At 43.5% G+C, this 27573-nt stretch overlaps 1 protein-coding gene across 2 annotated transcripts in view; it reads right to left on the bottom strand.

The window, feature by feature from the left end:
- RAB27B (RAB27B, member RAS oncogene family) overlaps window positions 1–27573 on the bottom strand; it is a 624827-nt gene that overhangs the window by 282115 nt on the left and 315139 nt on the right. The window contains exon 1 of one of the 2 annotated variants that reach the window (XM_086960407.1): window positions 9629–10021. The exons of the other annotated variant lie outside the window; for it this stretch is intronic. The gene's annotated coding sequence lies outside the window, so the exon portion shown is untranslated. Of the gene's footprint in view, window positions 1–9628; window positions 10022–27573 lie in introns of those variants that run through there. 2 annotated transcript variants of the gene reach the window in all.

Below are 27573 nucleotides of genomic sequence, written 5' to 3'. Positions count from 1 at the left end.
TTTTTCAGACTATTCACTAACATGGTAGTCCGAGTCGGGATTGCTTTTCGGGCCAAACTTTCTTCTTCCTTTGGCTCAAAAAGTGATTTTAGAGTTTTGTCACACTCATCCTTTTCAAGAAGTTGAAACTCACAAATTAGAAATTAAAAATTATCTTCTGATTGATTTGAAAAGACTTGCCCTTTTTAGAAAAGCAGACTCTTGCATTATTAATTTTGGCCCAGAGGAGAAAGGGTGTAAGCCTGCTACTCAGACCTTAAACTACTGGATTAGGTCTCAGTTGCAACTTGGGTTAGTGGTTTTGAGAGCGAAACCCTACTCAAGCAGCAACCGCAACCTCTGTCAGGGTGGAACACAAGCAAACCCCAAATTAAACTGTGTTTAACTCTCTTGTAGCTTGGCACAAATGCAGTCAGGTTTAACTTGGTAGCAATGTATAAATTGTTTAAGCAGCACATCAAACAGTAACAAAGTAAAAACTCAAGAAACATCCCCCACAAATAATGTGCAACCACCGTACGCGCAGCGGACGGGCGCAGCGGGCGCGCCCAAGGCAAGCCCGTCTTCGCCCGTCCTCGCCAAGTCATCGCCTCTCGCCAGTCACCCTGCCCAACAATTACGGACGGTTCATCACTATGACAAAGATCTTCTCCTTTCACTCAACCCAGGCCAACGCTGTTACAAGCTAGAGGGCTGCATTGGTCAGACTGCTCTTCAGTGCCACTCCTGTAATCTATGCATCCCTGAGCCACAACTAATCCGATAAAAACCACCAGAGGGAACCAGTTCTCGCTCACTATTTCCCAGCTAAACGCCAGGTCCCTGGTTAAACACCACGCGGAGGTAAAAACTCTACTGGTAGACGAAAACCCAGACATAATGTTCTTAAGAGAAACCTGGCTCAAGGACGAACTGACTAGCATTCCTAATCCAACGTTACCGGATGGGTTCTCTATGACCTCTATTAACAGAGACTCTAGGGGAGGCGGCATTGCCGCCATTTATAGAACATCGTACTCTTGCTCCTTCTTAAAGGAAGACATTACGGGATGTGAATGCGCCCGTTTCAAAATTACCATTAACCCTCACTTTTCCCTATCTGGCCTTTTCATCTATAGACCCCCGGGACCTACCTCTAAATTCATAGAGGATCTCCTGGAGTCAGCTCATGCGCTGGTCGCTAGCTCCGTTAACTTTACGATTTTAGGGGATTTAAATCTTCATTTTGACGCCATTTCGGATCCAATCATCAGCAACCTCCTGGCCGACCTAACAGCCCTGCAACTAACCCCCCTCATTCAATCCTCTACCCACTCTGCCGGGCACTTACTTGACCCGGTATTCACTAATATCCCGGGAGCTAGTGCGGATCCTCCTAAGCCCATTGGTTGGACGGACCACTTCCTCGTCACAGTCACGATATCAGTCGCTACCCAACCAAACAGGGCGACTCCCACCGCTAGCCTTAAACGACCCTGGCACAAACTCCAGAATCTGGACTTTCCGGCCAGCCTAGGAGAACCTAACTTTGAAACCACAAACAACGTTAACGCGTCATATGCCGCTTTCCAAGAGTGGATCACCAAGGGACTTGATGCTTTTATACCGGCCAAATGGACTAGAGGACGTATCACCCCATATAATCCATGGTATGACGTTAACTTAAAAACACTGAGAAAAAAATGCAAAAGAGCGGGACGCCAATGGAGGAAAGACTACAACGACGAGGACAAAAATACCTATCTGACCTCACTCAAAATATATCATAAAGCTATACGTGCGGCCCGCGCATCCTTTTATGCCAAAGAAATCGATTCCAGCTCCAACCCCACAAAAACAATCTTTAAACTAGTTCAAAATTTACAAAACGGTGGCAACTCTGCCTCGTTTATTTCCTCCACCCAACAGTGTGAAGACCTCGCCACGTTCTTCACTGACAAAGTGAAGAAAATTTACAATTCTTTCTCTCAGAACCCCTCCGTTTGCACCAGCCCCCCTAAATGCCCCTTCAAGGGACCCAGGCTCACCCATCTGCCAGCTATCTCTCACGAGGACCTAATTAAATTTTGCAGAAGGGTGAAATCCGGCGCCCCCTCAGACCCCATGAGACCAGCTTATTATTTAGGAGCCTTAGACTTTTTTCTCCCCTCTCTGGCCACACTTCTCAATCTTTCCTTCTCATCGGCTACAGTACCCACTTGTTGGAAACAAGCGTGGGTCAATCCTATTATCAAGAAACCCACCCTAGACCCCACTAAACCGGAGAACTATAGGCCCGTTTCGCTGCTCCCATGGGTATCCAAACTGGCAGAGACACACGCTAATACAGTACTCATGGACCACCTGGCAGGAAATAACATCTTAGACCCCCTCCCAACATGGGTTTAGGCCTGGGCACAGCACGGAATCTGCCCTTCTTTCCACCACCGAACACCTCCGGAAGATCATGTACTCCGGTCAGAGTGCTGCGCTGATACTACTCGATCTCAGCGCAGCCTTTGACACGGTTTCCCATGATATCCTTCTAAGCCGTTTGGAAAGTATTGGAATCCAGGAACTGGCACTTGAGTGGTTCCGATCGTTCCTCACTGGCAGATCCTTCCGTGTGTCAGCCCCCCATTTATTTCCCAACCCCAGACTCTAGGCCAGGGAGTCCCGCAAGGCTCTTCCCTCAGTCCATCCCTTTTTAATCTGTATATGCAGCCCCTTGCGGCAGTAGCCAGGGAATGGGGTCTCACGCTGGTGTCATACTCCGATGACACACAGTTGGTAATCACCCTGACGGAGGCGCCCTCCACTGCCGCTACAAGATTTAGCGATGGACTGGCCGCAGTCGCCAACTGGATGACTGAAAACTGCTTACAACTAAATGCAGGCAAAACCGAGGTGCTAATCCTGGGCAAGGACCCCAGCTGCTGGAACGACCACTGGTGGCCCCCCTTGTTGGGCCCTACCCCTCCTCCCAAATCTCTGGTCAAAAACTTGGGTGTTTGGCTCGACTCCGCTCTGAACTATCAGATTCATACAAAAAAAGTTGTGGCTACCTGTATCGGGTTGCTGAGAAGCCTTAATCCTATTCTAGGCTTCTTTGACCACAAAACACGGCAGCTCATTGTCCAATCAACCATTCTGGCTAGGTTGGACTACGCGAGTGTCCTACTCCTGGGCGCTAATAAAGCCGAGACAACCAGGTTCCAGCGAATACAGAACGCTGCGGCCAGAGCAATAGTAGGCCTCCCCAGAAGGTGTTCTGCCAGAGCCACCAGACACAGACTCCACTGGCTCCCTGTCGAAGCCCGCATCAAATTTAAGGCCCTGACCACGGCGTTTAAAATCCTGAAAATGGACGGCCCCGAACTTCTCCGCTCGCTTTTAACACCTTACACCCCCCAACGCCACTTGCGCTCTACAGGGCAGCACTTAGTAGTGGTCCCCCGCACGAAGTTCTGTCGCATAGGGGGCCGCTCCTTTAGACTATTGGGAGCAAAACTTTGGAACTCCCTTCCCCTCCACATCCGCTGCCTTGACAACCTGTCCACTTTTCGCAAAGCAATTAAAACTTACCTCTTCCCACCCCTATAATTTCTTTCCTCCCCCCCCCCCCCCGGTCCCGGTCTGGTTGTGCCAGACTGGGAGACAAAAATCACAAGTTCAGACCAACAATGATGGAGCGTGGGCCGGATACCGGGACCTAGTTAGGCTCGCTGAACAAAGTACCTTAAATCCTGGTTTGCAAAGCATTGCAAGATCTCATATTGAGGTTGGGTCACGCTGCAGCTGCAATGCAGAGTCCTGTTTTGTCGTGGAGGATGCAGTTGACTAGGGGCTTATGATATAAAAGCCAGTGTAAAGGGATGCATTGCGATGCAACGATTCAAAAGAGGCTGCAAAGAGATGCTTTGCGATGCATCAGTTCTGCCCGAATGACCACAGCTGGACTAGCCAAGCATTGTCAATCCTACTTCCATGGTCAAGGACTAGGGTGGCAATACTTGACTGGGAGGGGGTAGAACTCGCAGCAGGCAGAGTCCAGGTGGTAGGACCCGTTCAGCCACTGAGGCTCCGATCAGGATGCCAGCCAACTAGCATTTGGAGTCATCCTGGGGTCAAGATGCAGGTCCAGTCCTTTCACTCAGGCAGCAGGGCAATAGAGTAGCAGCCTTCTTGCGGAGCAGCACAGCTGTCAGTCCTAACTCTTCTAAAGGTCCAAAGGTGTACTGAAGAGTCTGAGGGTTCACTTTACTTGGTGCCTTCTTTGAAGTAGATAAAGTTTCTTAGGAATTCCCTTTGAAGTCTTTGAACTTTCCTGTCTTCCCTGCCCTGGCTCCAAGCTGGCTGCATGAACAATGCAGTAGTGACAAGTCCTTTGTGTGAAGACAGGGAACAGCCTATTCATTTGCATGTAGGGGGGTGTCCAGCTCCACCCCCATCCTGCCAGTTGATGCCCCATCCAGGCACACCCAATACCTTCATCCATTGTTTGGCTGCCTGGGAGAAAAACTAAGGCCACCTGTCAAATACACCCAGTCCTGTGTGCCAGGAACAGGTTGAAGGCACTAAATAGTTAGGGCAGAAAAATGCCAACTTTCTAAAATTGCATTTTCAAACTTGTACCTTATATTCCAACGTTGCCATCAAAGAAGATTTGCAATTACAATTTTTCCGACACCAATCTCAATATTCTTACTTGCTTCCAATTGAAAATTACTACTTATTAAATGTGATAAGGAAACCCAATGCTATCCTATGAAAGAGGTAAGACTTGAATTAGTGAAAAAGAAGTTAGGAGTTTTTCACTACCAGGATTTGTAAAACTTAAAAGTACAAGTCCAACTTTTTAAATACACTGCACCCTGCTGGCACTTTAGACCTGGATAGCAGTGGTAAGGTGAGAAAAGTCCTAAAAGCCAACAAAAATGGGTTCCAAAAACAGGAGGGTGAACGCAAAAACGTTTGTGTATGACCCTGCTGAGAAAGGCCAAGTGCAGCAGTATCCAATTTATTAAGCTTATTAACCCCTTAACCGCGGGGGTGATTCCCCTTCTGTGCGGGGGAATGGGGGCGGCTGACGGTGGCACTGCGGTGCTCATGACGAGCCCAGCCCGGCATGAGGCACAGTGCAGCTGTGCTCATGCCGAGCTAGGCTCGTTATGACTTCGCCCACGCCTGTACAACGCCCGCACAGGTGTGGAATTCGCCACGCGGGGGAGTGGCGCAGCAGTTATGACGAGCTGGGCTCGTCATCAGCAGGCAAGGGGTTAAATGTTTAAAGTACCTTGCCACTTAGTGATTCTGGGAAGATCCACAAGAAGCATGTCAGCTTCATGAGCAGAGGTTCAAGATGCCTTCCTAGTGGCAATTCACAAGGTAGCTACCTGTGTAATTCCCATGTTTGTAAGCCATTACAGCACATTGCTGGATGTACAGCTCAAACATGTTTTTGGTTTCAAGGTGCTCTCTACTATGATGTAATATGCCGATTTTGTTCTTTGTCTGATTGAAATGTTATCAGCACTGTTTAGACTACAAGGATTATTTTAAAGTTGTCCTGTGTAAGATCAGATATTCATGTGTAATGGAGGAAAGGGACTTAATAGGTAAAGATGTACATACCTACCGGATTCCATTACTCCAAGTCCATACTTCATTGTTTCATTCATTACTTATCCCACTTCCTCAGGCCCACTTAAGGAATTTGAGGGAGTAATTTCTATATAGCTTTGTATGAACAGACTGTTTTTGGGATACACTCTTCTATTTATAGCCATATAAGAAGGACAGGCTATTTGCTTTTGGCTTCGATACTGGGTATGCATGTCAAAGGCAGACAAGCCTCAGGTGTTCTGAATGAAACGAAGAATATAGACCCATTACTTTAAGTAATGGAAACATTTTTTTCATGTGAATAGCTCCTTACATGCGCACAGAAACAGAGCAACTGAATTTGAAGTACAAAAGAAGACAGCTATGTCTTACGCCATCTCATAATCTACTAACAATTGGGTGCAGTGCTGCAATATGCATAGACAAAACTATCAAATATCAAAGATATTGCCCACAGTTAATGAGAACCTATTTCACTAAGGAAGTGGCAGGATAGGAGCGAGAGAAATATTAGAGGATTCATGGATTCTACCCAAGATCTGAAAATTCTGAGACCAAACTATTGACAAACAATGGTAAGCCAAATTATATAGTGAAAATGTAATTTAGTCTTCAATTAGTAATGTGATCAATCTTATTCAGAAGGAGGGTTGTCCTGAGTCTCCAAGTATAAAACTGAAAAAGTCACCATGAACCTGGGGATAGACTAAGAAGTTAGTTGATGCTATAAATGAAACACTTTGAAAATGTATAGGAACTCAGGAAAACAAGAAATTACTCTGATGGGAAGGTGGTTAGATGTACCCCGAAGAATGATCAGTGAAGTGCTCCATAGCTGCACATGGAACAGTAAACACCATCCTCTTGATTGTTGAGATTGACTTCACTATAAGATGAGCAGGAAATCCAACAGGTTTGCTTATTTCCTACCTTAAAAACATCATACTATCTACACATGCTGACAAAAAGCTTCTCCAGTGTGGGGTTTTAAGTAAACTAATTAAGAGATCAGTTTGTGTCCGAGCTGAGAGAATTGAAGTTAAAATGACAGGGATGTGTACCTCCCTCAGCAATCATGATCACAGATTCCTCTCTCCACCCAACTCCGAAAGGATAAAAGTAAATCCTACCAGTCTCACAGTGGTGCAAAAATGAAATTGCCAACAGTGAGTTGACCTGGGCAAAAGAGACGAGAGCCTCAATTAATGAAGCGTATGGTGTGTTAAATCTAAAGTTTGGCCCCCAGTCCCTTGAACCTAAGCTAGGTAAGAAAGTCCTTGGGATTGGAAGTGTCTCGAACCCTTGACCAAGAGTATCTATCACTGAAAAGTTCAGTCTCCCATATGGCCGTAGCATGGAAAAATTATCTACATTACCCGTATATCGACAGGTTACCGAGCTGCCAGCTAAGGCGTGAAGTGCTACGATTGAGAATTAAGATAAACCCTTGCTACATGAACAAAGGCGTAAAACATTTTATGATTAACAGCAATGGAAAATGCACTTGCACTTTAGGTACTACTGGTGGTATTTTACATATACTGTTAGACTGTGCATGGACGTTAGATATACGAAGAGATTTTAGGCCCAATTTTTAAAAAATATGATATTAAAAATAGGACGCAAGCTGTAAATCTCCTAGTGGGAATGATGAATTTAGATATAGCCTGTGCCACTGGTAAATACCTAAAGAAAGTTAAAGATGTCCTCAAATGTAAAGAGGACGGTTGACGTATAGATCTTTAAAAAAGTTAGGGTGCATGAAGTATCTATGGATAGAAACAGGGTATAAGACATATTTGAAGTTCGATGTGACCAAAGGAAGGATAGCTTGCTTTTAAAAGTACATTTTTAAGATATTTATTTCTTCTTTTTAAGATATGTGAACTATAAGCTTAAGAAATGTACTGTATATTTTATGGTTATGATCAACTTATTGTATTGCTTGTTATGCTGCTTAGTGTATACTTTTATGGTTGAAAAACCGAATAAAGTTTTATTGACTGACTACCAGTTAAAAAAAAAAAAAGTGTGCCCTGTCATTTATACAGTTCAGCAACATGCACTTAAACTACTGAGTGAACCAAGAAGCACTTAAATTGCCTGGCAGGTAAATTCCAAGATCAATGGTCATGCTTGAAACTCTTTACAATTTTACAGTTTGAGAAGGTCTGCAAATTCTCTTTCCACCTCACCAATACATTGCCTGTGAGTCCACTTCCGGTAAGCACACTGCAATCACAACCCGAGGGGGGAGAAGTGCGCAAAAGACAATATTTATTACTTGTGTACTATTAGAAGGAAAACCTCAGACATTATAACAGAGATACATGGGAAAGGCTCAAGCAAGCAATCCCTTTTCGCCTAGTTCCTATAGGTGGGAAAACATTTTACACTGGAACAGTCTTGGTTGGTAATCTGTGGTCTTTTTGTGCATTGTTAGCCATGTACATTTTTGATTAGCGCCTCTCCGTACGAAATAGTCATACTTTTTAAAATGGTAATTCCGTACAATTTACATTGTCAGGTTTAAAAAAGTGCTTTATAAGACTATTGAGGGGGGGGGGCTGAGAGGGTAAGCGTGAAAGGCATCAAGAGACGGCTGAAAATGCAATTAGATGTATATAGTTTGAGATACCAAATATATAAAGACATGGTGTGAGAAACGTAATTTAAAAAAACGTTCTGCCCCCTCCCCAAATTAGCACAAGTACCAAAGACATTGTTAGAACGGGCATTTTTACAGGTGTACAAGGGAATATTACAGACTGAAATGCTACTCAATTACAACCATGGCACGAGTCGGGATTCAGGACGTAGATTTATTTAGTCCTCACACTATTTAGGGAAGGGGCTTTGTTCCCTCTACCCGATGCAAAGGGAGGCTGAGCAGTGTCACCCTGTGCCCCAGCATTTAGAAACACTGTAAGCATGTCACCTGGTCGCGGGGCGCTTTTAAACCCCTTCCCACTGGTGGCACCCCCCTTGTGTGCGCGAGAGGCTCAGTATTTTTTAATCTCTTAAAAGAAGCATCCAGGAGCTTCACAACATTTATCACTTTTACGTCCTAATTAACACCAAGCACATCTTTTTTTCCTCTATAAACGTAGTTTGGAGGTGTAATACAGAGTTCAACGTGTTTTTTTTTTTAAAAACAGTGTACCTTTCCACTATGTGTGATGTATGCTACCAAATGACATGAGGAAAACCTTGAGGTGACTGCTCCAGTTGGTCCCTTAGTATTTTTCCCAAGACTTGTGCCCTGGTTACAACTAAGCAAAAAAGGTAGAGAAGTACGATACGTTCAGGTCTCAGTTGGTCATAAAAATCGTAATATAGTCTAACAGGCATGTTTAAGAGAAAGGTGTCGTGTGAAAAGGGGAGGGGTACATTGTGCTTACACGGCGGTACAACCACTATCTTGCAAAAAAAAAAAAAACATGGGAAACGCCTAAAATAAAAATCGTGAGGATGGTCGGGAAATGAAGTCAACAAGTAGAACATTCAATTCAACCTGCTTAACAGCAAGACACCATCCTACACCTTTTTTAGGGGAAATGTTAAAGACCCCTACATAACTAAAATAATGGCCGATTAAGATAGATTTTAAATTCGATGTACTTAAGTGTAACAAGACATACAACTCTGAAAAATATTCTGCTTGGATCAGTGACACAAAAATACAGAACGCATATGTTCTGCCCAAATTACCAAAGGAAAAAATAACGGTAGAAGTCGTGTCATAATTTTGTTTCATCTATCAAGAGAGCTCCACCCAGCTGTCAATACAACAAACAGCCACTGATGTTTTCCCAATTACGTTAGACATTTGAAAAGACTCTAATCCTTGTGCGCATACATAACACCGTAATGATAACGAGCAGAAATAAATACTGAAATACCACCAAAATATCCATGGAATGTCCGTTAGTAAGTACTGTCCGGCTGAAATGTTTTAAAACCCCATTAACCAAGCTTTATTATTCACCATTAAAAAGCAACGATAACACGCAGCCTTACTTACCTCCATTTGAAGAGTATCAAATTGCAGGTCGATTCAACTACAGCACCTGAAACCCGTTCTTCATTAAACAAACGTTAGGCAGAGTTATTTCCGAGAAGGTCCGTAGCCGACAGTAGAAACCGTTTATTTCCAGAGATGCTTCCCGCAGCTCGTGCTAGCCAGGCACAATCCCGCAGCTCTGCAGAGCCCACCGCCGCAGCCCCGGTCCAGCCACTGTTTCCAATGGTCTCATAACATGCTGCTGCTTAGACGGAGCCGGGAAGTGACGTCACGCGCTGGGGTTCGCGCGTAACCAGGAAGTGTCACAGATGAATCAGAGTGGCCGCGGAGACGCACGGAGCCGCCTTCACGGTGGCAATAGAACGTTTCTCGGTGACACAAGGCGCACACGGTGGCAATAGAGCGCTTCTCGGTGGCACATAAAGCGTACGGTATTTCATCTCACATGGTTAGTAAGAAGGTTAAACCAAAAAAAAACATAAAACACAAACAGCCTGGTCGTTCTTGTAACAGGTTTACATTTGGTAAAATCCGTTACTGTGGTGCACTTTTATATAATCCGGAATAGTAGCGCAGTGTTGCGTTGTGCTGGGGCTGCGAAACCAATGGAAGCAGGACTACACACTGTTCTACTGAACACCAGATCGTTTCAACGATTTGTGCACACGCATCTCCTTCACTGACATATTTAATATAGTCGGTGGGCTTTCCAGAGAACGTTTAATTTCTGCTACGAGTATTACTAAAATAATTTCATTTTATTTACCCATCCCCGTTGACTGCTAAAATAATTTAAAGTATTTCAGAGTATGCTTACACTTGTTCGAATGCCTTGTTTAGTTTTATTGTGCAATTGGAGTCGTACTCACAATGGTGATATCTGTAAGTAAAGTGAAATGAAGTACTATCCATGGCCAGCAGAAGGAGATAATGAGACATTCTTTCAATTTCTGTCGAGCCAATCATCAGCTAAACAAAATTAGTTATGAGGCCCATTGGACATCTGATGAGGTTGTCCCCAAACTTGATAGCTGCATGTTCAAAACAACCTTAGCAAAGCCCATAGATCTGGCCTTGGTAGGATGGTGCAGTGGATCTGTTTTATTCCGACCATAGGCCACAAAAATAAATATACCGCCACCTAAACATGGTCGCCACGTGTTTGCAATCAACGTTTTAAATCTAAAAAATCATTCAGTTGTGTGACTGTTTCATTAATGATTTTTTAATAACTAGTATTGAGCTGCTCCATTCATTTTTTTAGTATTAACAATAATTTAAAAAGTATACCTAAAATAAATCCACATTTAATTAGACCGCTGAAGCGCTGGAAAAAAATAATTAGCCAGTATTTAATAATAAACTATAAATCAAATCAAACAGACTTTGAACCATGTTTGTCACTGAAGTGAAAACAACTTTTTAGGCTGATGTGAACTATATACAGAGGTTTTTGTGCATTTACTATACGAATGGAGCCGTAGTAAAGTAGCCTCACCTGTTTCCCCATTCTGTATGCTCTTAGGTGGGCGGAATCAAAATGTAAATGACGGCTAAACAAACCAGTAGATAAAACATACTAACCAAAAGTATATATGATTTTTATGTTTTTTAAATATTTTTTTTAAATAGTTTTCTGGCGAGATAGCTAAAGATGTCTCAAAGGCAAAGCATAAATAGGGTGGCTTGAAGGACTCTGTGGACAGGGCCTGCCTACCAGGAAGCACAAGGCGAGACTAATTGAAGATAAGCAAGCATGGATGGATATGGACTGGATTATTCCAAAGCCAGAAAATAATCAATCAGTAATGTTTATTAAAGATAAACAGTTATCCATGAAATGTATCATAAGATAATGATGCAATGTGTTTAAATATACATTGTCAAATAGGTTACAGTGATACAAAAACGTGCATAGGCTATTTAGAACACCAGTAGGTTTGCCCATACACCATCATCATCATAATTACTTCTATCCGAAAAATAAAATGGTATAAGTGCATGCGGATAAAACTGTATTGGTCTCTCACTCACTCACCCCACTCCAGAAGGCCTGGCTGTAACTAATTTCCTGTCCCTGAGTCTGAAATAACAGTAATTGGAGCAAACTATTTAACTTAAAAAAAAATGTAAAACTTTAGAAGAGGCAGAATATAAAAACCGTGCTACCACAAGTATTACTGCTAGAATTAATACTCAAGTGCCAGTGAGATGGCAACAATTAATTGCCTTAAGAGCATGAGTATTAATAGATCCACCTTGGGCAGACAGTAGCTTACCAGTACGCATGACACTTCCAGACTGAAAATGAAATATTGCAAGAAAGAAAATATTACAAGACAGGCTTTCACAGTCCTAGTGCCCGCGATGTGGGTGGGGCAAAATAAAAATCAGAATGGCTCAAATCCTCCTGCAATCAGAAGCTAACTGAAGGCCCACATATCCAAAGAGCACTACCCTTCGAACAATAGGAACCTAGGTAAATCTTGGGTCATCTAAAAAAAAATATGAAACATATTCTAGCGCTCAGTTCTGCTGTTCTACACTCTACTGCTTTCCAGCTAAGATTGTGCTATACACACACATGCAAGGGTATGTTATGTTTATTTTGTTGTGTACACGTATACTAAGCTTCTTGGCGCTGACTAGCACACACCAGCAAAAAGACAAAAGCACAACAATGAGAAATAGAATTTAGCCCAAAAAGTGAGCCTAAACAAGACATTATTGACTGAACAGCAGGTAAAAAGCAATGTGTTCCAAAATTTCGACTGAATAATGGGAAAGGACCAACCACTGGCCATAAATCAGTGACTTTGCTTTAGGGACCATAAACATCGATAGATTAGAAAACCACAATGATCAAGTCAGGTCATAAACAAACGTAGAGGCAAATTATTCGGGGATCTTGTAATATATGACATTGTAAATAATTGGCATGGCTTTAACACAGACAAAATAGCAAATAAGGAGCCAGTGGAGGGATCTCAGGCTGTTGGTGTGTACTCCTGCCTTATGAAGGAAATGCAGAATTTCTACAGGGAAGGCCAGCTGACTCAACTTTGTATAATCTAATCTAGGCTAGATGAGGGTTTATTCACAAAATTGTGTAGTGGAGTTTCAAGAAATGTAAGTTTGTAAAAATTAATTCTCAACCCAGGTTTTGAAAACTCTCAAAAATATTGTCAGACATTCATGTCTACTAGCTTAATTTGTATTCTCAACTTTAACCAAAAGCCATCCATGCATTGAATAGATGTATTTTTTTAACCAAAGAAATATAGAGGAGAGCCGTGCCTGATGATTTTTTTCCATTAACATTGGCATTTCATTATTTTGTGTTGCACCACCAGTTGTTCATAGTCAGCAGACTTGGTTTCAAATTGTTTGTTTGGCTCTACCCGAAGTCACATTACCCAATTTTGATGGAAAGTTAACAACATTTGGTGAAAGTGACTCTCCAAATCACAGTAGCCAGCATAATACATTTTAGGACAAAGGATTGCACGAGTTACTCACATTAACATGTTTAATAATTACAAATGCATCCATTTTCTTAAAGATTATTCACAGATTACTATGGAAAATAATTCAGCAACTGTTTGCCTTTCCATAATACGGTACACTTGATGCAGATATTCATGGCATCACGTAATGGTATGTTTTACAATAGATATACATATGGATGAATTACAATGTTTTTACCTTAAATTTGAAATATAATCTGTGCATATACAAAATGTTCACAGCTGACCAGCTACCGGAGCCTTTATTCAGCTGTCAGAAATCAGATTGTATATTTAGATGTTGGTACCCCTGCCAAGTTAATAAACTCAGTACGGTCAGTTTGTAACCCAGTTTCAAGACAATGGCTGCTGAACCACCGGTGGCTGTAGGAGAAGCAGGAGGTAATTCACCGGAAAAATGTGTGTACAATTCAAGCAGAACTAACAATTTAAAGTCAAGAAAACAACATGATTACATTCCCAGAGCAGTTTGTAATATAGAGAAAAATAGAATGAGCAAAAAGAAACCAGAACAACTTAAATTGGATGAAGAAACCAGAGATATTACATTTTGAATGAAAGAAGACAGAAGGCGGTAATCAGAAGTATAAGTCCATTTAGGTTTCTAAACAGCTGGAGAGCAGTTCAAGTCCTTGGGTGCCAGCAAGAGCTGGAAGTCTTTGACTCTTTTCTACCAGCAGTCAGAGTCTTTCATATTTTACTTTACAGGACGCCAGGAGCTGAAGAGGAGGCTGTCGGCAATGTGATGGGAATCTTATTCTTTGTGCTAGCTGTTGATTGAAAAATTCTCTATACCCAATTGTGGCTACTTTCTTGCGGTATTCCCACCTCTCTTTAGTTTTAGCTTTCCCTCTCTTCATTTACTGCAACCTTCTCAAAGTCCAACAACCAAGACAACACTAGCCTTCTCCCACCTACTGGATTCTTGACCACTCCTTTGTAGAGATGAGATTTCGTTCCCTCTGTCAGTGTTAGACCTGGTAGTTCCTCCTACTGGCGACACAGACTGAAAGTTTAGGTTGGCTCTAGAAATCAGCCCCATTTGGCAATTCCACTGAGGAGAAACATTGCGAAAGTTACAGTTGTTCTGTCCGCTGTTCTTGTCTCCAGCACAGATGGGTGGGTAATTGTTGCGAAGTAGCAGCTATCAGAAATGTTATCCTCTTCTTGCTGCAAGAGTCCAAGCTATTATCTGCCTGGAGGAGGGTGGTTAAGAAGTCAGTTCTAGGAGCAGGTCTGAGAGACAAACCAATTCTAGATCAGTTTTCTCTCATAAAGCAAAAAGTGCACTTCCTAAATTTACTTTTCGACTAAAGCTATCAAAAATCTAGTTTCACTGGTGAACTAGATTTTTTAAACTAATTTGATTTTTTTAAATGACTGCTGCTGTCTCATTTTATTAAGCTTAGAGATTTAAAAAAAAGTGATTGTATTCATTACTAGATCTTTACCTAGTCATTAAGTTTTTCTCTATATTCCAGAAGTACAGCTTAACCTACACAGCATAAACAGCATTTGAAACTGAGAGCATACTTTTCCCACTTTCTAGCATGCTCCATTTTGAAATATTATTCACAAATTAGGGTGTTTAGATAATATTTAAAGACCTTTTTTGACGTTGCAAAGACTCTTTTAAACTGCAGCCCCACCAGAGCACTATAGAGCCATTCATTTGTGTCTTATACATATGTGTTGTAAAAACAAACTGCAACCCACATATGACATTTGACATTCAGCTCTTCGGAAAGGTATAGCTTTGTCCAGACACAAGGGAGCACCCAGTATGAGTCAAACCAATACCCTTTCAGGCTTAGAGTGTCACATAAATTATGCAAAAAATAAGCAGAGAACTGTGGGTAGTTCCCAAGTTTAGGTTTAGAGCAGCTCCTTGATAGAGCACCCTACATTACCAACACTCTGAATTTGCTCACCTCAAATGTCCATTTTTTTTAGCAAAGTTTTAAGCATAGGATTACACACTGCTATCAAATAATGCCACGTGTCCCTAAACTAATTGAAGTCTGTTACAATGCATGACAAAGCACAGCCTGTTTTACATTATTACTTGGGTAAGTAACTCAGTGGAACAATCCATATCTTAAATACACATTGGCTTGCCGAACAACACTCCCCAGCTAGAAATAGCTGCTTGCTCTTAATAATTAAACCCATGAATAATCAGCTCAAACACTCCAGCATGGAATTGTAACAGGATGCTATGATAATTTTGTATAGAGCATGGTTTCTGTTTCTGAAAACATGTCAACGAGGACAGAGGAAAGATGGTCGTGTTCAAGGAATTTGCATTTGTGTTGCATTATGTCTTTTTATCTCCTGCTGTGTACATATATACGTTTAAAGCTTAATTCGAAACTGCATTAGATGGTCAGAAAACATATTACTACTCCAAATTGGTGTCCCTTGGGCTGGCCTAGTATCCCACCCATTGCAATATATCTATAATGGTATTTGCCACACCTGAAAAGATTAGCAATTCACCCTACATTCTTGAATCTGAATTCTAGGACAATTTTGTTATTGTCATACAAGTGCCAGCACTCAAGTATTCATATGAACGAGGCTGTTAGCCCATCCATCCATCCTTCTGTCTGGTGTGCAGCTGCTCCATTTAGAAAGTGGTGGGGCACATACATTACGTTCAACACCTTAAAGTTAAAAACAATCTTACCTCTCTTGAAGATCTTCTGCAGTACATCCGTAGTTCCTCCTGCCTCTCACTGCTTGCTGGACAAAAGCATTGAGCCAATCCAAACACTGCTTGCTCTCTTGCTGCTTACAATTCTAAACCGCATAAGAGCAGTGCTAGGATTGGCTGGAGGAGGCAGACACAGCGCTCTATCGAACACCTACAGGGCTGTGTTTCGGCTTTTCAGCTGCCTTTCAGCTGTAGATTGCAGAAGCCTGTACCGCACCTCAGGCTGGCCACAGTGAAAACACCTGCCAATCCGACATGCGCATTTCAGTTAACAAAGCCTGAACTACTGCTGTGACGCTGAGAGAGAGCTCCGTCATGGTCCCGCCCCTAAACAGGTATGAGTGGAAAGCATGAGAGGGAAATTGCGTACTGTGTGTTTGTTTGTGTAGTGGGTCGCATTGGGGAAGTCAGGGGGTCAACCCCTTCAGGCTCTTATGGACGAACCGCCCCTGCCATCCCTCCATCCCGCATTGAAGAGTGACAATTATGTACTTGTACTTTTCCAAATACAGAAGTGTTTTACGATGTACAAAATATACTGGCTTGAAATCTAATGTGCTTCATACTCTGTTTTAATAACTTTGTGGCTTTTTGCCATGCCTATGTCCAACAATAATTATTCAGAAAAGGGGGTGGTGGGGGGTGGTGATGAACAGAGTGTCTGAATTAAGCAGACCACTCTTACCCAGTCCAAAGATCAGGGCTTGATCCATCACCGTTTTTCAGCTCACTGCACCATCCCAGCTCAGAACTTGGCTATATGCAAATTAGTCTGACCCTGGCCCAGTGCATCATGGGAACAGGGCAGACCAAACTAACAAGCCAATTCTTATACTGGGAAGGAAACAAGCTACCGGGGACCGGTTTCTGGCATTTCAGCCGTCTTCGGCCCGGCTTGCTTGAATCCTGATGGTGCAATGGTGCAATGAGCTAGGGACTCACATCTGAGTATACCCTTCCACGCTTATGGTGGACAAAAATTATTCTGAATCGTTTTTGGCCACTATAGGTGTGGCAGAGTATACTCAGACATGAGTCCCTTTCTCACTGCACCATCAGGATTCAAGCAAGCCGGGCCGAAGAAGGCTGAAATGCCAGAAACCGGTCCCCGGTAGCTTGTCTCCTTTCTGGTGAAGAATTGGCTTGGTAGTTTAGTCTGCCCTGTTCCCATGATGCACTGGGCCAGGGACAGACTGATTTGCATATAGCCAGGTTCTGAGCTGGGATGGTGCAGTGAGATAAATAACGGTGATGGATCAAGCCCTGATCTTTGGACTGGGTAAGATTGGTCTGCTTAATTCAGACACTCTGTTCATCACCACCCCCTTTTCTGAATCGTTTTTGGCCACTATAGGTGTGGCAGGGTATACTCAGACATGAGTCCCTTTCTCACTGCACCATCAGGATTCAAGCAAGCCGGGCCGAAGAAGGTTGAAATGCCAGAAACCGGTCCCCAGTAGCTTGTCTCCTTTCTGGTGAAGAATTGGCTTGGTAGTTTAGTCTGCCCTGTTCCCATGATGCACTAGGCCAGGGACACACTGATTTGCATATAGCCAGGTTCTGAGCTGGGATGGTGCAGTGAGATAAATAACGGTGATGGATCAAGCCCTGATCTTTGGACTGCGTAAGAGTGGTCTGCTTAATTCAGACACTCTGTTCATCACCACCCCCTTTTCTGAATCGTTTTTGACCACTATAGGTGTGGCAGGGTATACTCAGACATGAGTCCCTTTCTCACTGCACCATCAGGATTCAAGCAAGCCGGGCCGAAGAAGGCTGAAATGCCAGAAACCGGTCCCCGGTAGCTTGTCTCCTTTCTGGTGAAGAATTGGCTTGGTAGTTTAGTCTGCCCTGTTCCCATGATGCACTGGGCCAGGGACAGACTGATTTGCATATAGCCAGGTTCTGAGCTGGGATGGTGCAGTGAGATAAATAACGGTGATGGATCAAGCCTTGATCTTTGGACTGTGTAAGAGTGGTCTGCTTAATTCAGACACTCTGTTTATCACCACCCCCTTTTCTGAATCATTTTTAGCCACTATAGGTGTGGCAGGGTATACTCAGACATGAGTCCCTTTCTCACTGCACCATCAGAATTCAAGCAAGCCGGGCCGAAGAAGGCTGAAATGCCAGAAACCGGTCCCCGGTAGCTTGTCTCCTTTCTGGTGAAGAATTGGCTTGGTAGTTTAGTCTGCCCTGTTCCCATGATGCACTGGGCCAGGGACAGACTGATTTGCATATAGCCAGGTTCTGAGCTGGGATGGTGCAGTGAGATAAATAACGGTGATGGATCAAGCCCTGATCTTTGGACTGGGTAAGAGTGGTCTGCTTAATTCAGACACTCTGTTCATCACCACCCCCTTTTCTGAATCGTTTTTGGCCACTATAGGTGTGGCAGGGTATACTCAGACATGAGTCCCTTTCTCACTGCACCATCAGGATTCAAGCAAGCCGGGCCGAAGAAGGCTGAAATGCCAGAAACCGGTCCCCGGTAGCTTGTCTCCTTTCTGGTGAAGAATTGGCTTGGTAGTTTAGTCTGCCCTGTTCCCATGATGCACTGGGCGAGGGACAGACTGATTTGCATATAGCCAGGTTCTGAACTGGGATGGTGCAGTGAGATAAATAACGGTGATGGATCAAGCCCTGATCTTTGGACTGGGTAAGAGTGGTCTGCTTAATTCAGTTCTGTTCATCACCACCCCCTTTTCTGAATCGTATGCCCAACAATAATCAAAGGAATAGCAGTTCTTAGCCAGTAATCTCCATAGCTTTTTTATGAAGAGTTATTTTTTAATTATATGGAATGTCATCAGTATTGTAACATTCTGGGGCTGAATGCTGCATGAAATCTTATTAAGACGACAAGGGTCAAAAAGATCATGATTCCTGTTGGTGAATGGGAACACAGGACTTTTAAGGAGGTCACAGTACAGCTGGGAAGATTATGAGCCTGATTCAGAGTTTGCCAGACAGGTTACTCCTTCACAAATGGGACAAATGTATCCGTCTGCCGTATTGCAAGGGCCATTGGATATAATGCACTTGTAATAGGGGGGTGAGATATATGTCACTTTTGTGACCTAGTAATAGGAGTGGACATAATTCAGGGAAGCGTAATCAGGCGGAATTACCCAAGAATTCTGCGAGATTATGCCCAATTACACAAGAAGAGTAATTCTGCATTCAGTACGCTTTCGTAGCACAAACAAATTCTTCCTGGCATCCAAAATGGGCATGAGAACTCATTTTGTGCTAGAATTGGCGCAACATGCAACAGAAGATGAATAGCTGGCGCAAGGAGTCACTCTTGGGAATTTTACCCCAACATAAGGGCCGATTACGATCTTGTCCGTAATGCATTCGACCGATTCAGTTCCGGAATGCTTTATGAATGACTCGGATCAGGGGAGTCCATCCGAGCAATTTTGATACATCTTGATGCTTCTGGATATGATTCAGTCGAATGGGAGCCTGTGTTCCGATCGAGAACACAGGCTCCTATTGACAAAAGGTTGGTTAGGGAAAACCTTGCACCTGTGGTGGGCACCCCATGGTGCCTGCAATTCTGTGGATGGATGGGTGGGGGGACACATGGGCCCTATTCGGGAGGCCCTGGAAGAAGGAGGGCCTGCTACTGGCCCCCAAAGTCAGATTCCAAGAGCCTATTTCTTTCGGTACAACCAATTCGAAACGGCTGTCCAACTCTGACATCCTAATCACTTGGCTGAAAACACGGTCTGTAGAACGCTACAATTCGGCTCTGAACGACTCGGTTACTCCCAATGCCTTCCGGAACCGAGTGGGACAGTTCGAACGCTATCCATCCATCGAAATTGCTCATTGGGAAACGTGTCCGAGTCGGTCCAAAAGGTGGGTTCCGAATCGGATTCAGACAAAGCTGATGTCATTCGCAGCCTTTCCAGATGACATCGAAACCTACCCCTTAATCCTGGCATTTAGTGCTATTTTCTTAGTGCAAAGTGCCCCCTCGCATCCAAAATGGACACAAGAATGCATTTTGCGCTAAGAAACAGCTCTAAATGTACTCTTGGTGTAGGATTTTCCCCCAGCTTACTCCCAGCATTTAGCACTATTTGTTTAGTGAAAATGCACCCTTGTGTCCAAAATGGATGTGAGGATTCAGTTTGCACTAAGAACAAGAGTAGAACACAAATATCAAACAGCTGTTCACGCTTGCTAAATGTGCTCTCGCAGTAGGATGTTCCCCCCCATATTACTGCAAGAGTAATCACATAATTACCAGTAATTCTGAGTCAAAGAGTAATGCGGAATTACCTAAATTACTCCAGTTACTCCGGCGTAATTAAAATTACACTGGACCGATGGAGTGACCCGTCTGGCAAACACTAAATCAGGCCCATATATATTTTTAAATTCCAACTACAAAATAATATTGTACAATAATGCAAGACTGATTGAAAGTATGGTAACCATGCCAGGCAGGAGATCAATCACACATTAGACAGTATTTCACTCACATACCTCCTTGTCATGTGGCTTTTCAGACAACAGTACTCTTCTACAGGCTTTTACTCCTCTATCGGAGTCTATAGTACAGGCACTTTTTAGTCAAATACATTTGGTTCTCCCTTGGATCTCTGCCCCCTAAGATGCTCCAGCTATCTCCAGACATTATTGTCGATTACTTGAAAGACGTCTTTAATTAAATGTAATGGGAGGACTATTTCCCTAAAGATTGAAAGATGGTGTCTATTCTTCCACTACTAAAAAAAACAATTTAGATTGCAATGACCCAAATAATTACATGCTAATCTCACAGCTTCTCTTTACTGCAAAATGGCAGAAAAGGCCATCAATACTGAACTCTCATTGTTCATTGATAACAATGCTGTTTTGGATACTTCACAGTTTGGCTTTAGAAGCCAACATAGTACCAAACTAGCTTTAATAACTGCCTTGGAAGCTATTAGACAAACACTGGACACTGGTGGGAATGTGGCATTGTTTTTATTAGACCTCACTGCAGCATTTGATACAGTCAACCAGAGCCTCCTTATTGACTGTCTCTGGTCTATAGGTATCAGGGGAAAGCTTTAAAACTTCTAAAATCCTATCTTTCTGACAGAAAGCTACTGATAGAACTTAATAGTTTAAATCTACTTACTTCACACAACCCTGCAGGTGCCACAGAGCTCATCTCTTATCCCTACCCTTTTTTACACCTCTGGCCAGTTTAATAAAGTTCTACGGATTTACAGTGGTATCTTCCGCCGACGACACTCAAATCGTGGTTTCTCTCATCAGCAATCCATCTGTCACTTCTTTTTGGTTTTTTTACGTTAAAAATATTGAGGAAATGTTTCCCTTTTATCCCACATGATCCACAGAAATCTGTGCTCTGCACTTATTTTGTCAAAAATCAATTACTACAACTCACTTTCTCTTAATATTCAAAAAAGATTCTTAAATAAGCTTTAGGCTCTTCAAAATGCAGCTGCCCGGCTGCTATTGGCCATTCCTAAATATCAATCTGTACCTTTTGCTGTTCCCTTGGTGCACTGGCTTCCTACAAAAAATCAAATTGAATTCAAGGTTCTCTGTATTGCCTGTAAAGCATTATAGGGATTGGGCTCAGAATGTTTTAAGCAAAGTTTTTAGTGGTATGTGCCCAATAGATCCCTACGATCATCATCTGCTTACAACATTGTGATTCACAACTCCAGAAAAGCTACCTGGGTTGGTTGTAGTTTTGTAGAAGGTGTCAGGCTGTGGAACTCCATGCCACTATATCTTAAGGAAAAAACACAGCTTCTCCTTTTCCATAAAACCTTAAAAACGTTGCTATTCAATAAATAGTGTTTTTATGCTTTTATCCTCTTCTCTTACTTTCAACCCAACAGAGAACCAGCTCCTAGACACCTTTGGGTTATAGTTAGCTATATAAATAAAAATTTCATATAATTTCATTACATGTACACATCTTTAAAAGATACACTGTAACACAAAGGCAGTACTTCTTGGTCCTGAGAGTATTTGCAGATAGAGCAAACATGCTGGCAGAGGAGTTATTGCCAAGCCTAACTGACAAAGGGTGTATTGCCAAGCCAAGAGTAATATACTGGCAGTTGCTGTTTTGCCAAAGCAGAGGTAACATACTGGCAGAGGGTGTCTTGCCAAGGTTGTTAAGGGCAACACACTAGTAAGGGGTGTCTTGTCAGGTATGGAGATAAGATTTTTACACACAAACTAAACTTAATTCGGGGTGTAACACATTTGCAAAATCACAACATTCTAAAAATCATATCAGGTGGTTAATAGTTTGAAAGTAGGTTCCTCGCCTTCCGAGACGAACCTACAAAGCCTAGCTTTTTGCAGGAAAGTGGAGAAAAATCTGCAAAGACGATTGTTGTGGAAATCTACACTCACACCAAAGTGTTGTGAAGGTATCAAAGTTTCCAACTTCGTAAAGTTCCAAAGTTTGTCACCTTAGCCAGTGACTTATGATTGCGGGTACTCTAAATTGAAAGTAGGCCCCAGTTAAAAAAAAAAAGCATCTGGACCACATTTGGAGATGTGTGAAACATCTCCGAATCAGTTTTTTTAAAATAGCACATTCACAAAGATTCACACTGTAGAAAACCGAAAGATGCCAAAGTATCTTCAAGGTGCCTCTGAACAAATCACAGATTAATTCCTTTTAAGCATGAGAACCTGAGAGATGGCTCTGAAATGTCCAAATCTACTCCAGTACAACCCATTGAACATATGGTCAACGATGGTTAATTTATTTTCAGAAGAAAACATTGTGCATGTGGGCCAGGATGCAAGGAAAATAACTTGAGAAAAGATAGACTTTACAATTCAGAAACATGACCCTAACTGCACTGACAAGAAAGTAAATCACATTAGTTTTCAGCCAGATATTTCACTCCCTGCCTGGTATGGTATTTCCAGTGAAAATGATGGCAGATTAACAGTTAATAAAATGGGATTCATTATTTTATTAGATGTTATTAGACCTACAACCTCGAGTGATTGTACCCCCAAATTTTTGCTTTTGTCCCTCCTTTTTTGCATTCATTTTGCTGAATTCATTTCTGTTGTCTTTATGACTATGTGCACCTTACCACTGTTAGCCAGTGGTAACCTGCTTGTGGTTTATCCCAAAAACATGGTACAATTGGCATATACCTGATGTGTACATTTAATTTTCATGTAAGTCCCTAGACCCAGGGCCTGTATATTAAATGTTACTAGTGGACCTGCAGCACCCATTGTGCCACCATTTAAAACATGTCTCAGGGCTGCCGCAGCAGGCTGCAGTGCGGTTTCAAACTGCCATTTTGACTTGGTAAAATAAATCTCTTGCCAGACTTAAGCCTTTCTTTTTTAGATCAAGCGTACGACCTCTTGTATACTTTAGTATACATATAGCTCTGTGGGCGAAATGCTATTCCTTGCTTCTCATTCCTTTGTTTCAATGTCCTTTAAAAATCCATGCTTACTAGTGGTCAGTCCTGCCTCTTTGTCCCTCCTTTTTAGGTCTCGTAGAGAGACCTTTTGCCGTCCATCCACAAAGCTGACTTTTTATTATCCGGATTTTGACGAGTGCATGTGCTCTCGTGCACGAGCTTGCCCGAGCCTTCTGCCTGCCTCCTGCCTTGAAGGCAATCTGCTTTTCCGCCCCCCTGGCAGCCAAACGCTCTTCAAAGGGTTTGCTCCACGCCCCCCGCCTGCACCACTCTCCAAACTTCTCCTCCCACCTCCCACGGCCTTCCTTTCTGCCCGCCTCGCACACCACATCAAAGCGTCCAGATCACAGCCTGTTCAGCCTGTGCTTTCTCTCCCTACCCTTAACCCTTCACCCTGCCCCCACCACCTCTCGATATCCCTCTCTTCAGGCTGCAGCGGCCTTCTCCTCCTCCCTCCTGCTTGTAAATATTTATTTCCTGCTTGCTCTTTGTTGTGGTTTACCTTTGGCTCCAATCCACCCCCCCCTCCCAACCTCCCGCCTGTCGAGTATTTCGGACCTTTTTTTAATATTATGTGCGAGGGCTGCTTTCTATCCGGGCCACGTTCATAAGGTTTGCTTATTTAAATTCTGTTCTGCTGACATGCATAATATAAAAGAAACTAAACGTCCTGAACATACAATCCAACCCCGCCCATCCCCCTTGTGCTGTTGTCCTCTACAGCAGCTTCAGAAGGCCGGCGCTTTTAGTGCTCGTCATTAAACTTACAAGGGCACCGCGCTTCAGTTTTTAGCACAGCGCCTGCTTTTATCAAATGCGGGGGGCCCCATCTCCCCTATCGTTGTCCATGTGGCTTGTAGTAAGTAATAACATGTATTCGGTTTGCTGCAGTCATCAACCTATTAAAAGTAACATGTGGCCTTCTAAATAACCGTATCACATATGGGTGACTTCCAATTTGATGCATGTTAATTACTGGGATGGTATTTGGCGGCGCTGTGAACACAATAAAACATGTCCCTGCAGGCGCCGTCCTACCAGTCACCTGTACATTGGATTCTTGCAGACAACGAAGGTTTGGCTGTTTCTTTCCTCTCTGGTATAAACTTCACGAGACCATAGAAAGCACGGGCGGGACATCTGCCAAGCTGCGACTGTCCGCTCTATTATAGCGCACAGAGGGCCATTTGCTGCGGCTTGGCACATGTCCCGCTTCCATCAAACTCTGAATCGGGCTGCGAGGCTCTAGTGCTGCGAGGACCAAGTCTGAGCACACTGGTCAACTCTTGCTGTGTGCGAGGATGGATCCATCGTGTCTTAGGGTTTAAAGAACCTGGGATGACTTTTGGAGAGAAGCAGAGTGGATGTCATGTGCGATAAAGTGCCTGGCAGCAGCAGAGAGCGCTGTGCTGACATCAGTGACAGTCCTGCCTTCGTAGCACCCTCACGCAGGCCCGTGGTATGGACAGCGCCTTGCAGTAATGGCAGATGCACTCTCGGCGCTGCACAAAGCGTCACTACCTCAGTGTGCATTGGAAGCCACAACACACACTAGACCGCGCCTAGAGGCAGTAATCAAGTGCAGTGTGCCCTGCCAGCTTACAAACACACTGCCGCCATCAAGGAGAGTCACCAGGCACTGCGCTGCTGCTCGCTTCGAGGCACCTAGGCGTGTGCACACGGTGTCACTCAGTCACGCTCCTTCCTCTCATTCCATTCTTTGCCCAGTTGTCTTCTCTTCTTCTCCATTTCAACCTCTTCTTTCTCTATGCCTCCTGTCTCGTGTGCTCCTCCCGGGTTTGTGTGGTTTCTCGTTTGTTTTTTTCCTCTCTCTCCACAGTGCTTGTATCCGTGTTCCACCTTTCTGCTCCTTCAGTGTTCTCCCTTTTCTGTTCTACTTTCCCCTCACCCCACCCTCTCTTTGCCCCCTTACCACACCTAACCTTCTCTTCGCGGTCTCTCCACATCTTCCTTTTACATACTTTTCCCTTCTTCCCTGTCCCCAAGCTGAAGACAGTAAAGGGGGGTTGTAAATCCAGTATTTGTAAAGCACGAACAGTTACCCGGAGGCATCCCGGCGTTGGGGGCCGTCAGGAATATTACGCAATTTATTGCCCAGAGTCACATGGTGCTGGGCTGACTTGTTTCCGTTTCCCACCCGCTCCTACATTACGACAGCTCTACCTCACACCAGCCTTTTTATTTATTTATTTTAATTGGAGCTTTTGTGCTAAAAAATATTTATTTTTCTATTTGCCGTCTTCCAAACTGAATTGGGAAAAAAAAGAAAACTTGAGCAAAACGCACCTATGTAATGTCAGCGAAGTGCGCATACATTCTGATGCATGCGTTTGACAGTGGAATAACTGCACAGCCATTGTGTGGGCATTTTGTTATACATTTTTATTTTGAATATTGTGGGCAGCATCTCAATGCTTTGTAGCCCCACCAAAGGCAATTGGCAAAGCTAATACGTTCCAACGACCTGACCTATTTGCTCTACCAATGCTTTTTTCCAGTTTACCCTTCTAGGGATTTTTGTAATACGGATGCACAGACTCAGTCCGATTTTAGAGATCGGCTAGAAAATGTCTTAAAGACATTGTTTCTAGAAGTGTATATGTTCTTAATCTATTTATGCCACGGATTACGTTCTATGCCCTCACACACCCTCACCCCTCTCACCCTCTCACACACCCTCACACCCACTCACCCTCACCCTCACACCCCCTCACCCTCACACCCTCTCACCCTCACCCTCACAACCCCTCACCCTCATACCCCCTCACCCTCACACCCCCTCACCCACCCTCACACCCCTCACACCCCCTCACCCACCCTCACACCCCTCACCTTCACAACACTCTCACCCTCACACCCTCACCCACCCTCACCCTCACCCCCCTCACCCTCACCCCCTCACCCTCACACACCCTCACGCACCCTCACTCAACCTCACACCCTCACCCTCACACACCCTCTCACACCCTCACACACCCTTACCCTCACACCCTCACCCCCCTCACCCTCACAACCCCTCACCCGCAAACACCCTCACTCACCCTCACACCCTCACCCTCACACCCCCTCACCCTCCCAACCCTCTCATCCTCCCAACCCTCTCACCCACCATCACACCCTCGCCCTCACCCTCACACCCCTGCCCTCACCCTCACACACCCTCACACACCCTCACTCACCCTCACACACCCTCACACACCCTCACTCACCCTCACACCCCCTCACTCACCCTCACACCCCCTCACTCACTCACCCACTCACCCTCACTACCCTCATACACCCTCACCAGCATAGCATAACAAAACATAGTATAGCATAACAAAACATAGCATAGCATAACAAAAAAAGCATAGGATACACACCCCCTCACCCTCACCCTCACACCCTCACCCTCACTCATCCTCACTCACCCACCCTCACTCACCCACCATCACTTACTCACCCACCCTCACTTACTCACCCACCCTCACTCACCCACCCTCACTCACTCACCCTCACTCACTCACCCTCACTCACCCTCACCAGTATAGCATAACAAAACATATCATAGCATAACAAAACAAAGCATAGATAGGAAAACAAAGCATAGCATAGCATAACAAAACAAAACCTAGAATAGCAAAACACAACAAAGCATAGCATAACAAAACACAACAAAACATACCATAGCATAACAAAACAAAGCATAGCAAAACAAAACATAGCATAGTATAACAAAGAATAGCATAACAAAACATAGCACAACAAAACATAGCATAGCAAAACACAACAAACCATAGCATAACAAACCATAGCATAACAAAACATAGCAAAAGACAACAAACCATTGCATAACAAAACACACCAAAACATAGCATACATAACAAAACATAGCATAGCATAACAAAACAAACTTTAGCATAGCATAACAAATCATAGCATAACAAAGCATAGCATAACAAAACATAGCATAAAAAACAAAGCATAGCATAATTAAACATAGCATAAAAAACAAAGCATAGCATAATAAAACATAACAAAACATAGCATAGCATAACAAAACATAGCATATCATAACAAAGCATAGCAGACCAAAACCTAGCATAGCATAAAAAACATAGCATAGCATAACAAAGCATAGCATAGCAAAACATAGCATAGCATAACAAAACATCGCATAACAAAACATAGCAAAACACAACAAACCATTGCATAACAAAACACAACAAAACATAGCATAGCATAACA

This window comes from Lissotriton vulgaris, chromosome 3_1 (assembly GCF_964263255.1).
Source record: "Lissotriton vulgaris chromosome 3_1, aLisVul1.2, whole genome shotgun sequence".
Classification (NCBI taxonomy): Eukaryota; Metazoa; Chordata; class Amphibia; order Caudata; family Salamandridae; genus Lissotriton; species Lissotriton vulgaris.
Note: the sequence above shows the minus strand (reverse complement) of the source record. Positions and strands in the feature narration are given on the sequence as shown.